Consider the following 13,734-nt stretch of genomic DNA (forward strand, 5'->3'; position numbering starts at 1 on the left):
TTTTGGCTAAGAATTTTTTTTAATTAAGACAGGATAAAATAAGGTTTTTCCTTCAGCAGGGACAGTGTAAAACACTACCTCTTCTACTAAGAAAATAATTTCTTTCTCTTCTTTAGTGTGTTTTAAATGATCACTGATGTGCAAGGCAGTGCACCTGGAGCAGGGGGACACACAAAATGAATCGGTAATGGAGGCAGTCCACAAGGAGGTAAGAGTGCAGCACGCATTCTCCCATTTCCAAATTTCGCTATTTTTACCGTGACAAAGGCTGTATATTTTTGAATAAATCATTTTATTTTCTTTGGTAGTTTGCCTAATTGATTATATGAAAAGCTAATCAGAATACTCAATTTACTGTATATTTACTATGATAACCGTAAAAGCAGAAAATTAGCTTTGAAAATCAAATAACTTATTTAGTAACACACGTTCATTTTTATAGACACACATAAAGACACCAGGTTCTCAATAATGCTCCAGTCCAGGGGTTCTCGAAGTATGGCCTCAGACAAGCCCCATTTACATCACCTAGGAAATTGCTAAAATGTACATTCTCAGGCCCTACCTCCTGATCTACTGAATCAGAAACTCTGAGGGTAAGGCCAAGCAAACTGCGATTTAATAAGCCCTCTAGCGATATTAAGGCACACTAAAGTTTGAGAATCACTGCTCTAATCTAGTCTATTAAGCTTCAAAGTGGTGTTTCATAAAAATAAGATGAGACTTTAATACTACTAATTCAGCCTTCATTACTTTTCACAAGAAATGTTTGCAAGGACACTTAGAAGCAGGTAAAATTTATCTTTCTGTGGCTTTAGGGCAGCCAGAAAGGGGCATGCCATCTCCTTCCTCCTTCCTCCCAACCATTTTGCTGAGATTTTTGGTTTTGATGTGTTTTCACTTTGACACCTCCTGAGACAATCAAAGTTGGAGTACATTTCCTTGGGCTGAGTTAGCAGTTCCTACCCAGAATACGATTTCTATTAAATCTTCACCCTATTACCTTTAAGCAGCTTAACAGTGTCATTAATTACTATAAAGTCCAGGCTGAAGATTTTTAAAGAAATTGTAATCTTATAGTTTATTAGCTGTTTCAAGTTAGAAATACTAGTATGTCCTATATAAATACCTGTACTTTTTAATATTTGTCATAATAGAATAATACATGGCTTTAAACTAGACATTGAAAAATAGTAGAGAACTCTGGAAATTAAAATTAGTTTCCCAAAAGTCTTTTATAATCAGCACCCTCCACACAGAAGCATTTAGATAAAGGACAAAAACACCATCAAAAGATATAAATAAATTTTAACTTATATAAAGCATAAGTTATTAAATCTCTATATTACCATAAGTTGCTATTCTATGCCTTTGGCATCAGTGACTAAATACAAGGATGATTTCAATATTAAAAGTACAAGTTTTACTTTTTTTTCTTCGTTTTCATGATTTTTTTTTTCTTTTTTCTTTTCTTTTTTTTTCTTTGCTTATCCTTTTTTTCTTTTCTTTTTTTTCAGATGGAGTCGAGTTCAGCCGCCCAGGCTGGAGTGCAGTGGTACCATCTTGGCTTACTGCAACCACCGTCTCCCGGTTTCAAGCGATTCTCCCATTTCAGCCCCCGGAGTAGCTGGGATTAGAGGCTCTGCCATCGTGCCTGGCTAATTTTTGTATTTACTGGAGACAGGGTTTCACTACGTTGGCCAGACCCATCTTGAACTCCTGACCTCAAGTGATCCGCCCACATCGGCCTCCCAAAATGCTAGGATTACAGGTGAAAGCCACCGCGCCCGGCCCTTTTTAATGATTTCTATAGGGTATTAATGACCAGCAGATGCTTCCTTTTGTGTCTGAAGCTGGTATTCTAATAAAAATATTTTATATTGTCTCAAGGCTTCTCAGGGTTTAGCAGAAGTCTGAGCCTCTTCCATTTTTTGAGATTCTCAGGATTTATGTAAATAGTAATAACAGAAATGCCAAGAGTGGTTACAAAAACTGTAGTATATCCCAAAAGGCTAAACTAAACATAATCCATTTATCCTATTAAAAAATATTGCAGAAGTTCAGGCCGGGCACCGTGGCTCACTCCTGTAATCCTAGCACTTTGGAAGGCCGAGACGGATGGATTGCCTGAGCTCAGGAGTTCAAGGCCAAGCTGGGTGACACTGTGAAACCCCGTCTCTACTAAAACACAAAAAAATGAGCTGGACATGGCGGCACGTGCCTGTAATCCCAGCTACTCAGGAGGCTGAGACAAGAGAATCGCTTGAACCTGGGAGGCAGACGTTGCAGTGACCCGAGATCTTGCCACTACACTCCAACCTGGGCAACAGAGTGAGACTCCATCTCAAAAAAAATAGATAGATAGATAGATAGATAATAGATAGATAGATAGATAATAGATAGATAGATAGATAGATAGATAGATAGATAGATAGATAGAACAAGTTCATTTGGAGCTGACTCTATTTGAAGTGCTTCACAAATATCTGGCCCTGAACCAGATGGCCTTCTCCACCTCTACTTGGGCACTGCCACAGTGTTAGACTAAATAGGAATATATCTCTGGAGGAAAATTGTTCGCTGGCCTTAATGTCCCTGGGTTAGAAACAGAAGATGGGAAGGGAGGACTACAGGGGGCAATAGTTGGCCCTGCTGTCTGTCCCTTCTTACCTCTCTGCTGGGCACGCAGTCCAGCAGTGAAAGGAAACATAGGCAACGTATCAATCTTCCATTACACTGGCTTAGACGACATATGTGTGCAGATGAGGACTTCTCTAACAGAGCTGTAAGATTTGAGGATCTCGTAGGAAAAGATAGCATGACCCTAAGCTGTTTGTAATTCCAGATGGATGGTTGGAAGGAGCAGTAACTGGTGAAGGTAGCAACTCTCCCAAAAGCAATGAGAAATTTAATTATGTCTCCTATCCAACTTAGCTGAAGAAAACCTCAAAATACAGTCACCAGAACAGTAAACATCTTATTTTGTAGAAGAAGTTTTTCTGGTTTTTTGTTTTTTTGCAGAGGAGGTAGAAAAAGAAAAGAAAAAGTGAATATCATTTCTGAACCTGCCTACATTCCCTGAAACATTTAGGAATTTATGAATTCATGAATCTTGTCTATTCTCTGAAATCTTGTAGAAGAGCCTGACCTCCTATTGCTATATCAATATAAGGGACTGAAGGGCAGAGTGGTGCTGCTTTTCTTTTTTCAATATTATTGTATTCCCAGAGTCATTTAGTAGGTGTGCAATAATTTTTTTGATTACTAAAATGATGAATGCATGCCTGCTCGAAAGACAGGGTAGGCTCTCTCTCGGGTAAGGAGTACATAGAAAAATAAATGTAGGTTCTTAAAATTCTTGAAAGGCACAAGATTTCCAGGGGACACTCCAACTAAAAAATAAAATAAATAAAACTAATCTAATACGTGTTACTTGGCCAAAGAATTCTAGCATCCTGACATTTTTGTGGGTTTCCAGGAGAAGCAATTGGTTCAGTCACTTCTGTAACCCCTCTATCACATATAACAAAAAGGATATATAACTCTCTGGCTTTAAAAAAAAAAAATTCAAACTAACCCTTTCAGGACATTGGGTTCTAACTGAAGGCCTTGCACTACGAATCCAAATACTCTGATAAAGTTAATAAACAACTAGAATATTTAATTTCTGTATCATCATTTGGGTCTCTTTCAGTTTCAACGGACAGAAAATGCAATCCAAGCTGCCTTAAGACAAAAGTGAATGTGGCCGGGAGCGGTGGCTCATGCCAGTAATCCCAGCACTTTGGGAGGCAGAGGCGGGCGGATCACGAGGTCAAGAGATCGAGACCATCCTGGCTACCATGGTGAAACCCAGCCTCTACCAAAAATACAAAAAATTAGCCAGGCATAGTGGCCGGCGCGTGTAGTCCCAGCTACTCCGGAGGCTGAGGCAGGAGAATGGTGAATGGTGTGAACCCGAGAGGCAGAGCTTGCAGTGAGCTGAGATCGCGCCACTGCACTCCAGCCTGGGTGACAGAGAGAGACTCTGTCTCAAACAAAAAAAAAAAAAAAAAAAAGTTAATGTATTTGTTTATGAATGAAAATATCCAAGGTAGAACTTATTACAGCCATAGCTCGATTCCAAGCTCGAAAATCTCCATCTGGGTTTCACTTTTCTCCCACTCCCAGGTCTGCCTTCCTGAGAATCAGCTTTATTTTCAGACTTCTCATGGAAACACGAGAAGCTCTAAGCTCACATCTTCATTTTGCAAAGTCCAGTAGAAGAGAGTCCACTTCTTCAAGGGAAGGAGAAAAAAAAAAAAAAAAACAAGTCCCAGAATGGTATTTTGTCTCTGATTGGCAGACTTGGGTTACATACCCACTCATGCTACCAGGACATAAAGCTACCACTGGCCAGACCTGAGCTGTGGATCTACCAGGGGATCAGAGCAGCGGCTGACATCACCTAAAGCAAATGGGCTGCGGGGTGGGATCAAGTGGTTGGATCTTCCAAAATAAACTGGGGTACTGTTTCAACAAGAGTGAGTGTTGGGAAGCAAAACCACAAATGGCCAATACAAAGCATCATTAGTAGACTCACTTAATAAAATTCACATGTTAGTGGAATCAAATGAAATTTTTAAAAATATATATCATTCGATTCAGACTTCTACTCATACTATAGTTCTGGAGAGGGTAACCTCACACCTTGAATCCAAAATATCTCTTCAGTTGCTGGCCTTCCACTTGTCTTCAGGAGCTGGAACACATGGCCTTTGAAAAAAACTAGAGAACAGAGGAAACTCTTGCAGCCTCGCAGCCGCCCCGTGTCCAGTGCCAACCGCAGGAGCGCCACAGGAGGGGACCACGCGGGTGCGCCCCACCCTTCCAGCGTCGCCTCGGGGACTCGCACCCCTTTCCCTGGCCGCACAAGACGTATCATCCTTGGCGGCCGCCGCCAAGCCGCCGGGAGGGGTGGTCGGAACTGGCAGGCCGGGGCGGAACCCCCGGGGTCTCCTTGTCCAGGCCCGGGCAGCCAGATCGCAGGGCCGGTCCGGGCGGGAGCCCGGCCGATGGAGGCGGCTCGAGTCCTCAGCTCCTGCTCCCTCCCCTTCCCCGGGGTGGGCGCGCGCAGGCTGGGAGCTGGGAGGCGGCGGCTCCCGCCCCGGGAGGCGGTGGCGAGGGCGGCGGCGGCGCGGCCGGGCGGGTCCCGGGACCGCGGTTCTCCAGCGCAGGAGTCCCCGGCGCGCCGGCTGCTCTCGCCACGCAGCCGCTGCCTGAGCGGCCGGAGTCGCCACCAGCTGTGTCCGCGGAGATCCCGGTCGCGGAGGGGAGGGGTCGCCCGCTCGTCGTCCCCGCCGGACCCCGGGCACCGCGTAGCACCTGAGAGCCACCCGGACGCGGGGCCCTGGGGAGCGGCTGAGGTCGAAGACCCGAGGGAAGGAGGAGCCCGCGGACGGCTGCAGCCCCAGGTAATCTCCATGGAGGACGGGGCCGGTCTTCTCCTCGCCCAGAAACCCGAGCCGGGCCCCTTGGAATGCGGACTCCAGAGGCGGCACCTCGACCAGACAAGTTTCTCGCGGCTTGGAATGAGGGAGTCGTGAAACCGACCCTCGTTTTATTTAACCAGCTTTTTTTCTCCTGTTTTAAATAAGTTTATTTAGACAATGGAAAGAAAAAAACAAACATCCTCTTGAGTGACTGTGGGTTAGTAAATATAATCCTCAAAGTTTTTCATGGTGTGGTTCTTTGCTTGCGCATATTTATTAACCTGTTAACTCTTCCGCTAGTCAGAAAATTGACATGTAAAATATTCTTTGAGGAACGTTTCAAGTTTGCTGTTGTATTCGGGCATCCTGTTATTTATCAGCTTAGTTAGCATCTGTCTTCCCCCAAGTGGTACCAAAGCTGGTCCCTTGGCGACGGATCTTGCATGTGACACTCTTGCCCTCTAGTGCCTCACCAGCTTGGTAGCAGTTTGATGGCTAATATTAATAAGATGTTACATAACATGAGAGTACTGGGCCAGGACTGGTGTTGCTGCCACTTGTAAAGTCAAAAAGCCTGAGCCGATGGTAGCGAGTGGTACTGTTTCCGTTTCTTTTCCATCTATTGCAACTTTCTCAAGCATTTTCAGCTCTGAACTTTAATTCCAGGTAAGTGTATTTATTTATTTATACTGTGCATTAATGCCTCACTCATAAATGTAGGGGCTTTTAAGAGATAACAACTTTGTTTTCAAATAATCTAAAAATTTCAAGATTGAACAAGTGCCTCATTTTATTCTTGAAGAAGAAATATAGAGCGTTTTGATTAAATTAAGTGAAACAAAGGACCATCTCATTCAGGGATGATTGTAAAGCTTCCCTTCCGTAAAATTATAGTACTAAAGAAATGACCTCTTGTAATTGTTTAAGATATTCACCAGCTTATAATGATTCTGAAGTAGATTTGTTTAACAGATCACATGTCTGTTGCCTTGACAGAATTTTATAAGGAACATCAGAGACTTAAAACTAAGCTACCTGCCTATCTACACAGTAATGATCCTCAAAAGGCTTTCTATTTGATGCAGTTTATAGACATTATTTAAAACTATACAATTAATAAAATTAAATGGAAATGGAAAGAATCACTCTAGGTATCAAATATACAGAAATTTTAAATATAAAGAAAATAGATATATCTTCTATTTAATATATCCATTTTGTGGGGGCAAGTGAAAGCAGAGTGACATCTTTAAAGGGTTTACTCAGATCCTTTTTCAAATAGTTTTTCTAATAGCTGGATGCTGTTTAAACATCCGAGTTATTTAATGTTGAAAATGTATTAGTATCTATATTCTTTATAAATGTATTTAAATATAGCAACATATGTAATCTGGAAGAGTTTAGAAGAAAACACTTCTAGACAATGCAAACAGCTACATTCTTAATACATTTGTATTAAATTAAAATACAAATCAAATATTGAGATGGGTGCAACTGATCTGGGACACACTCTTCCCACCCCCCTTAGAAAATATCATATTATCAACTACTGAGCAATGCTGTTCACCACCAGAGAGCAGAATGATATGGCAGAGAAACTCTAGAATATCCGATATTCAGCTGAAGGGAATTTTTTTTTTCCTTTTTCTTCATCCATAGCCTCCTATCAATATTATATTTGAGATGGAGATTTCAAATATAAGTTTGAAAGAGGCTCCTTTTAAAAATAGTACTGAACATAAAAAGAGGCTTGCCTAAGATAAGCTCTTTTTTAAAAAATTTCTCTGGTTAACACAGTATCTTCCATTTCTAATTTTGTTATTGTTTTACTTCATCATCTTGATGGTAAAACAGAAGGTTTGTTTCTTTGTGTAAATAATGTTAATTATAAGCTCGTCACATGAGTTAATTTTCTTCATAGTCTTTAAAATGAAGGATCCTCACATTACTAAAATGTTTTAGATAAAATAAAACTTATCTCTTTCTGGAGATATTTATTATAGTTTAGTTTGGTGGAGTTATATATGCCTTCTCTTTTAATTAATTTTCTTGAGAAAAGCATTATTTCTGATCATTGCAGCAAATATTAGAGTAATTTTTGGTGTAACTGAAAAGTTTGTTAAAAAAATATGTATAGTAGAAGAGATAAGCAGGCATTGGAGGTTCTCTTTCTAAGCCATATGTTCTGCTAAAGAAGTTATTATAAGCTAAAGTGTAAATATTTAATTGTCTACCTGTTATTTCAAAATTTTTAAACTGTAAAGAAATTACAATTTTTTTATTTTAATCTTGGGACTCTGATTATATGACTTCCCTGAAACCTGGCTGAGTTTCAGCTGCTTTTTGGTGACTAGAGTCAATTTCTAAACTTAAATGTGCATTTGTTAAGATGCAAAATAATTTTTTAAAACTACATATAAATACTTTGTGATTTATATACATTATAAAACCAGAGAAATTAAATTATGGTTAAAAACACTATTCTCAACTAAATGAATGCCTTGAATTTCTAATTGCTTCACAGTTCAGACAGTAAGGGAAAACAGTGGAAGTTTACTTTCCCTGTGCTATGTCTATTATAAATGAGCATTCATACTGAAATGCATGAACTCTGAACACCTGTCCAGATTAGGGAATGCTGCCAGGCCACAAAAGTAATGACCTATATTATAAAGATAATTAGTCTGAACAATGCTCAGAACTATTTTATGACTGAAGTTTCTCTTAGAATAGTAAATTTTAATATATAAATAAATTTTAATATATTAATAAATTTTAATATTAAATAGATTTTAATATTTCTTTGTCTGTTTGTTTATAGTAAAAAACTATACTCTTAGATATCTGGATATCACAATGAGTGATTTATTCTTTCATGTTACTCTGAACATTTTCATTGATTTCATGTAAGTTATAGGACAAGAAAAAAAGTAGTCAGGACCTACTACAATTAATTAATGTCTGTAATAAATTATTTCCCAAAATCTTCTACAAATTACTGAGGGCTATAATTCTGGATTATCTGTTGCCAAATAAGAGCTTAAAAATAAATTATTGCAGTCCTATCCTAAAACTTTTAAGCATCTCAATGGTGAGTATCCATTTTACATACATTTCATTGCTGAATGTTTTTGTTTCATTCAAGTATTTGAAAATAACACAAAAGTAGACATAAATTCTAGGCCTGGCTCTGCCAAGAGAGGAGTGGCCTTGAACAGCTCCCTTGCTGGCTCTGGGGCTTGATTTCTTCACCTGAAAAACGAGGATTCCAGAGACCCTTTTTTATCCTGTTTGTTCAGCATTTTAGAAATCACTCTGGAGGACAGAACGAAGACAGATAAGAAAACATCAGTAAATAATACAAAGTTTAACTTGATGATAAGTATTACTGTCTAGATTTTTGGTAGTAGGGATGTTACAGTTTATGCTCGTAGAATGGTTACCTTGTACCAGGTCCTGTTCTACTTTACATATTAATTTTTAGCTCATATAACCCTCACAAAGATTATTTAAGGTAAATATTATTCCTACTTCACAAATGAGTAAATTGAGGCACTGAGAGGTTACCTGCCTTCCTAAGATCACATCCTTGGAAAGTGGTGAAGCTGGTATTCAGTTTGAGTCTGGCTCCAGCACACATTCCTTTAACCATTATACTACATTGTCTCTCTATAGGTTTCAAATATTTGTTCTTGATATGCCTCTTGATGTAATAGAAGCAATCCATATACCACTCCAACAATCTCCACCACTTCCCTTACATATGAAATATTCATTCATTCACCCAGGAGGTATTTACTAAGCATCTACTTTTGTGCCAGGCATAAAGCAGTCCACAGGACAATTAAACGTGGTGCCTTCCCTAGTTAAGTATATACGGTCTAGTTTAGGTGATTTATTTGTCCTCTTTTGCTACCCCTGTTAGGTTGAGTCTCACTTGTTCCAAAAAGTGCCCAAGGTAACAGAAGAATAATTTACCTGACTCCTTTATTGATGTGTCCACAGAATAGAAAGTAATAGAATCTTTAACCTCCTCAAGACTCCCTATATCATATTTTTCATTATTTGTCTCTACTCTGTTTGCATCATCTTCTCTCTGCAGATTGGCTGTCTTTCCTTCTCTGGTTCATGTAACCTGCCCTAAAACATAACCAATACTGATCTGTAACTTTACATCTTATGGTCCAGGCAACCAATGAGAGGCCAGGTTAACACTCTCTTGTTCCCATGAGTCTAATGAAGGACAAAGAAAAGGTTTGGATTATATCCTAAAAGCTGCATTGTCAGCACTCATGTATGTGAGCATGTGTGACAGAATATGTCGGCATGTTTTGATACATGCATTCTGGTCCAGTCTTAGAGGGTAAAGGCAGACATTTTCCCCCTTCAGTCATATAGGGCAGAATAAACAGCAAACAGCAGTGGGGTGGTTTTCTTCTCTTGCATCATTGGATGGCATAACACTGAGGGAAGTGAATAAAATATAGTCTTCCCTTCATAATTTCTAATACAAAGACGGAGGGAGAATGACAATAGAAAGTCATTTTCCATTTAATGTACCAAACAAAGCTAATGCCCTCAAGTGCAGCTTTTCTCCCATCCATCTTTTAAAAATTACAGTTCTAGAGGCAGAGTGTATTCTTGGTCATACTCCATGTAAATCAGCTTTTTACTTGCCTACCACAGCAGGGTTTAATTAACATGACACAATTTCACACATTCTTTCCCGAAGAAAAGCTTGCTCTTGTCAATTTTCAATATTATTACTAAATTACTTTTAGCAAATCCATATATTTGAGGCCTCCCACTGCATTTTTCGACATTATAAAATATAGTTTTATAATTCATTCCTTTTTCAGAAAAGGGAATATTGTTCAAGATCTTTTAAATATCTTTCATTTATGTTAGAACCTGAAGCTCTTTAGTTATTAATACTCATTTTCCAGATGGTAATCTTTTTTCACTTTTCTTGTACTGCCAACTTTAACATGATTCTATTTCATTTAGAAATTGATTTTTACTTTGGGATGATGGTGGGTGTTAGTGGAAGAGAAAAGATAGGTTACATTGACAAGCAGGCACTTCCCCTTGCAGATATTGCAATACTTTGCAAAATATATATTTGTATATATTGAGTTCTTTCACTATGTTATGGAATTGTCTGTGATTCCAAAAACTAATCTTCCTTTTGTTAATGGCAAATAATTAATGGCTAATATTTGCTTGGTGGAGTCTTTTTAAAAACAGATGCATTGCACTGTATTCACGCTGAATTCTGAAAAATCTCAGAATGGAAAAAAATAAGTAGTTGAGTAAATTTCGGTGAAAAGCACATCCTGGATATGCCTGATTTATGGCTCTGATCAAGGTGGTCACTGCTATTCACAATGTTTATATTATCGCCTTGACTGTTTGAGGCCAGTGTGACTGATGAAGGTAGCCGTTCACGCAAGATGGTTTGACTTAAATATTGCCCTAGTTTGTGAATGCCAGCTGCTATTTGTAAAATTTAGTAGAGGCCTTTTTCACTCATTCAACAAATATTCAATGGGCTGTTCTCACTTCAAGCACTCTATTAGACATTAAAAATATAGAAGTGAACAGGACGAGTACTTACAGATGCTTCCAAGCGATGGAGAAAAATTGCATAACTAATTATAACAGAAAATCACATAACTAATTATAACTTTGGAACACACGACAGAGGTAAAGTAGAGAGTGATGTGAGAATGTGTGACCGGGAGGCCTGACGGATCAGGGGGATCAGGGAAGACTTTTGTGAGGCAGGGATATTTATACTTAGAACCATAGGATTTGGAAGATGAAACCAGATGGGGAAGTGGAGAAAAAAATTTCAGACAAAGGTAACAGCATGTAGAAAGACCCTGAGACAGAAAAGAGATTATCTCTTTTGGGAACTGAAAGAGGACCCACTTGCCTGGAACTTAGAAGGGAGAGCATGATGTAACCAGGCCTGAGAGATAAAAGTGAGAAGCATCCCACACAGGGTCTTGTGGGACATGTACAAGAATATGACTTTTAACCAGCAAGTGAAATAAGCGGCCATTGATAGGATCTCAGCTGGAAAGAAGCAACAGATACCCACTTTGATGCTGCATTGAGAAAATGGTAGAAGGAACCAAGAACATTTGTGATGAGATTAGTTGATGCAAGTAAAAGAAGGTGTTAAGGATGCACGTAGGTGATTGTGGGACCATGAGGATGGTTTTAGCAGAAAGATCATACATTCAGTTTTAGATAGGTTAAGTTTGCTTGTGACATGATTCTAGTGGAGCCAAATAGTGGCTGGAATATAATAAGAAAGGGCACAGTCGATGTGAGTTGTTGTTGCTATTATATCAAGTTGATAGTTCAATATAAAATCCTAGAGCTTAGAGGAAGGAGGTCTGAGTTACGAATGAACATTCGGAATTTACTAGAGTGTAGATGGTAATGAAAACCAAGAAGTATATGAGCTCATCTAAAGAAAGGGGGAGGGGTGAAAAGAAGCCCAAGGATGTGATGCTGGTTATGCCTCTGATTGAGCCTTTCTTTGTTCTAAGATCCATCTGACTTTAGACCTCTGCACTAAGGGTGGGCTTATATGCTTCCCACAACTCTACTTAAGCTAAAATGCTCATAGCTGTCCCTTTATGAACGCTTAGTGTATGAAATGTCATTGGTCATCTTCAGGATATTTCCCTCATTTCCTGTGATATTTCTACTATCATCATCATAAGCGGATAAATTTTGTTTGTTCATTGTATGTGCCAAACACTATTATAAGAGTTTGATTTTTGTTGTTGCTGTTTTTGAGACAGGATTTTACTCTGTCGCCCAGGCTGGAGTGCAGTGGTATGATAATGGCTCACTGTAGCCTCCACCTCCCAAGCTCAAGCGATCCAACCACTTCAGCCTCCCAAGTAGCTGGGACCACCTGCCACCATATCCAACATATATATGTCCGAAAATATATATATTTATATAAAATATATATATATTTATATATAATATTATATTGTTTGTAGAGATGAGGTTTTGCTGTGTTGCCCAGGCTGGTCTCCACCCCTGAGCTCAAGTGACCTGCCCACCTCAGCCTCCCCTTGTGCTGGGATTATAGGGGTGAGCCACTGCACCCAGCCTCTAAGAGCTTTAACCCTCATTAAAGTCCCCTTAGGAGATATCACAGTAGCCCATTATCTTAGAAGGAAACTGCAGCATCTAAAGATAATAGCTGCCCAATATGTATTTCCTACTTGTTCCTAGCATGGAAGGATTGCGTTGCAGTTATCTTCCCAGCTGTATGGCATCTTTGATGCAGGCTGTTGGTGTTCATATTTCAGTTCTACCTCTACTAGCTGTGACATCATGGGCAGGTTACTTCGCCTCTAAAGGGTCCAACACAATTTCAGTACCTATGTAAGTGTTTATTAATATTAGCTGCATTACTATTGTTATTCTGTATATTCCCATCTCATATTATTTCCTTCAGGGTGCCTTATAGGAAATCTTGATGATGTAGTGACATTTATAACTTATCCAACCTTGTAACTTTCTTGAACCTAACTATTTCAGAGTGCCTGTCTAAGTGATTTGTTGATTTTTAAAATTTAGAATAGTTTCTTGATCACTCAGCATAGTCCTCATCATAGGTTGAATATGGAGCAGATTTCAATCACAACTGTCAGTTCTGTACTGCTGATCAAGACAATTGTGTCCATGGGAACTCTCTCACATGCAGGCTAGTATGCTTGTTCTGTACTTATTCAGAGTACCCTACTGACTATGCAGAAGTCTTCAATTTTCTATGTATTTCTTGAAAGCATTTCAAGAACATATTCATCACTATACTGAAATGTTTACATGTTGATCTTGTTGGCTTTTAAAAGTATTTTCATCTCATTTCTTTTTAAAAAATTTGAAGAGTTACTGGGGAAAAAAAATGAGCCCTATGCCCTTGGAAATTTCAGTCTAACAAGGAAGACAGACATTAGACAAATAATACTGTTAATATTTCATAAGAGTTATGATAAAGTCTCCAAAGGGAGCCTGCTCTAAAGGGGAAGAATAGAGTTGGTCAACAGAGGCTTTCCTGAGGAATTAAGTTTTTGTAGTACATTCAGATGTGCCTGTAACCTGTCTATTCCAAAGATTTTCTTGACTTTTTTTATTTGTCTACATCCAACTATTTTATGTAACACTGTGATTTTGTTATCTAATCATGTATAACTTAATCCATCTATGTGAATCTGAAGTGTGCATC

General features: G+C 39.0%; 1 protein-coding gene across 1 annotated transcript in view; it reads left to right on the top strand.

Annotated features, from left to right (window-relative positions):
- Window positions 1-6,023: 6,023 nt before the first annotated feature.
- Window positions 6,024-13,734, top strand: part of LOC103236166 (N-deacetylase and N-sulfotransferase 3) — a 210,918-nt gene continuing 203,207 nt past the window's right edge. Inside the window, exon 1 of the mRNA XM_007999649.3 lies at window positions 6,024-6,137. The gene's annotated coding sequence lies outside the window, so the exon portion shown is untranslated. The remainder of the gene's footprint in view (window positions 6,138-13,734) is intronic.

This window comes from Chlorocebus sabaeus, chromosome 7 (genome assembly GCF_047675955.1).
Source record: "Chlorocebus sabaeus isolate Y175 chromosome 7, mChlSab1.0.hap1, whole genome shotgun sequence".
NCBI classification, from domain to species: domain Eukaryota; kingdom Metazoa; phylum Chordata; class Mammalia; order Primates; family Cercopithecidae; genus Chlorocebus; species Chlorocebus sabaeus.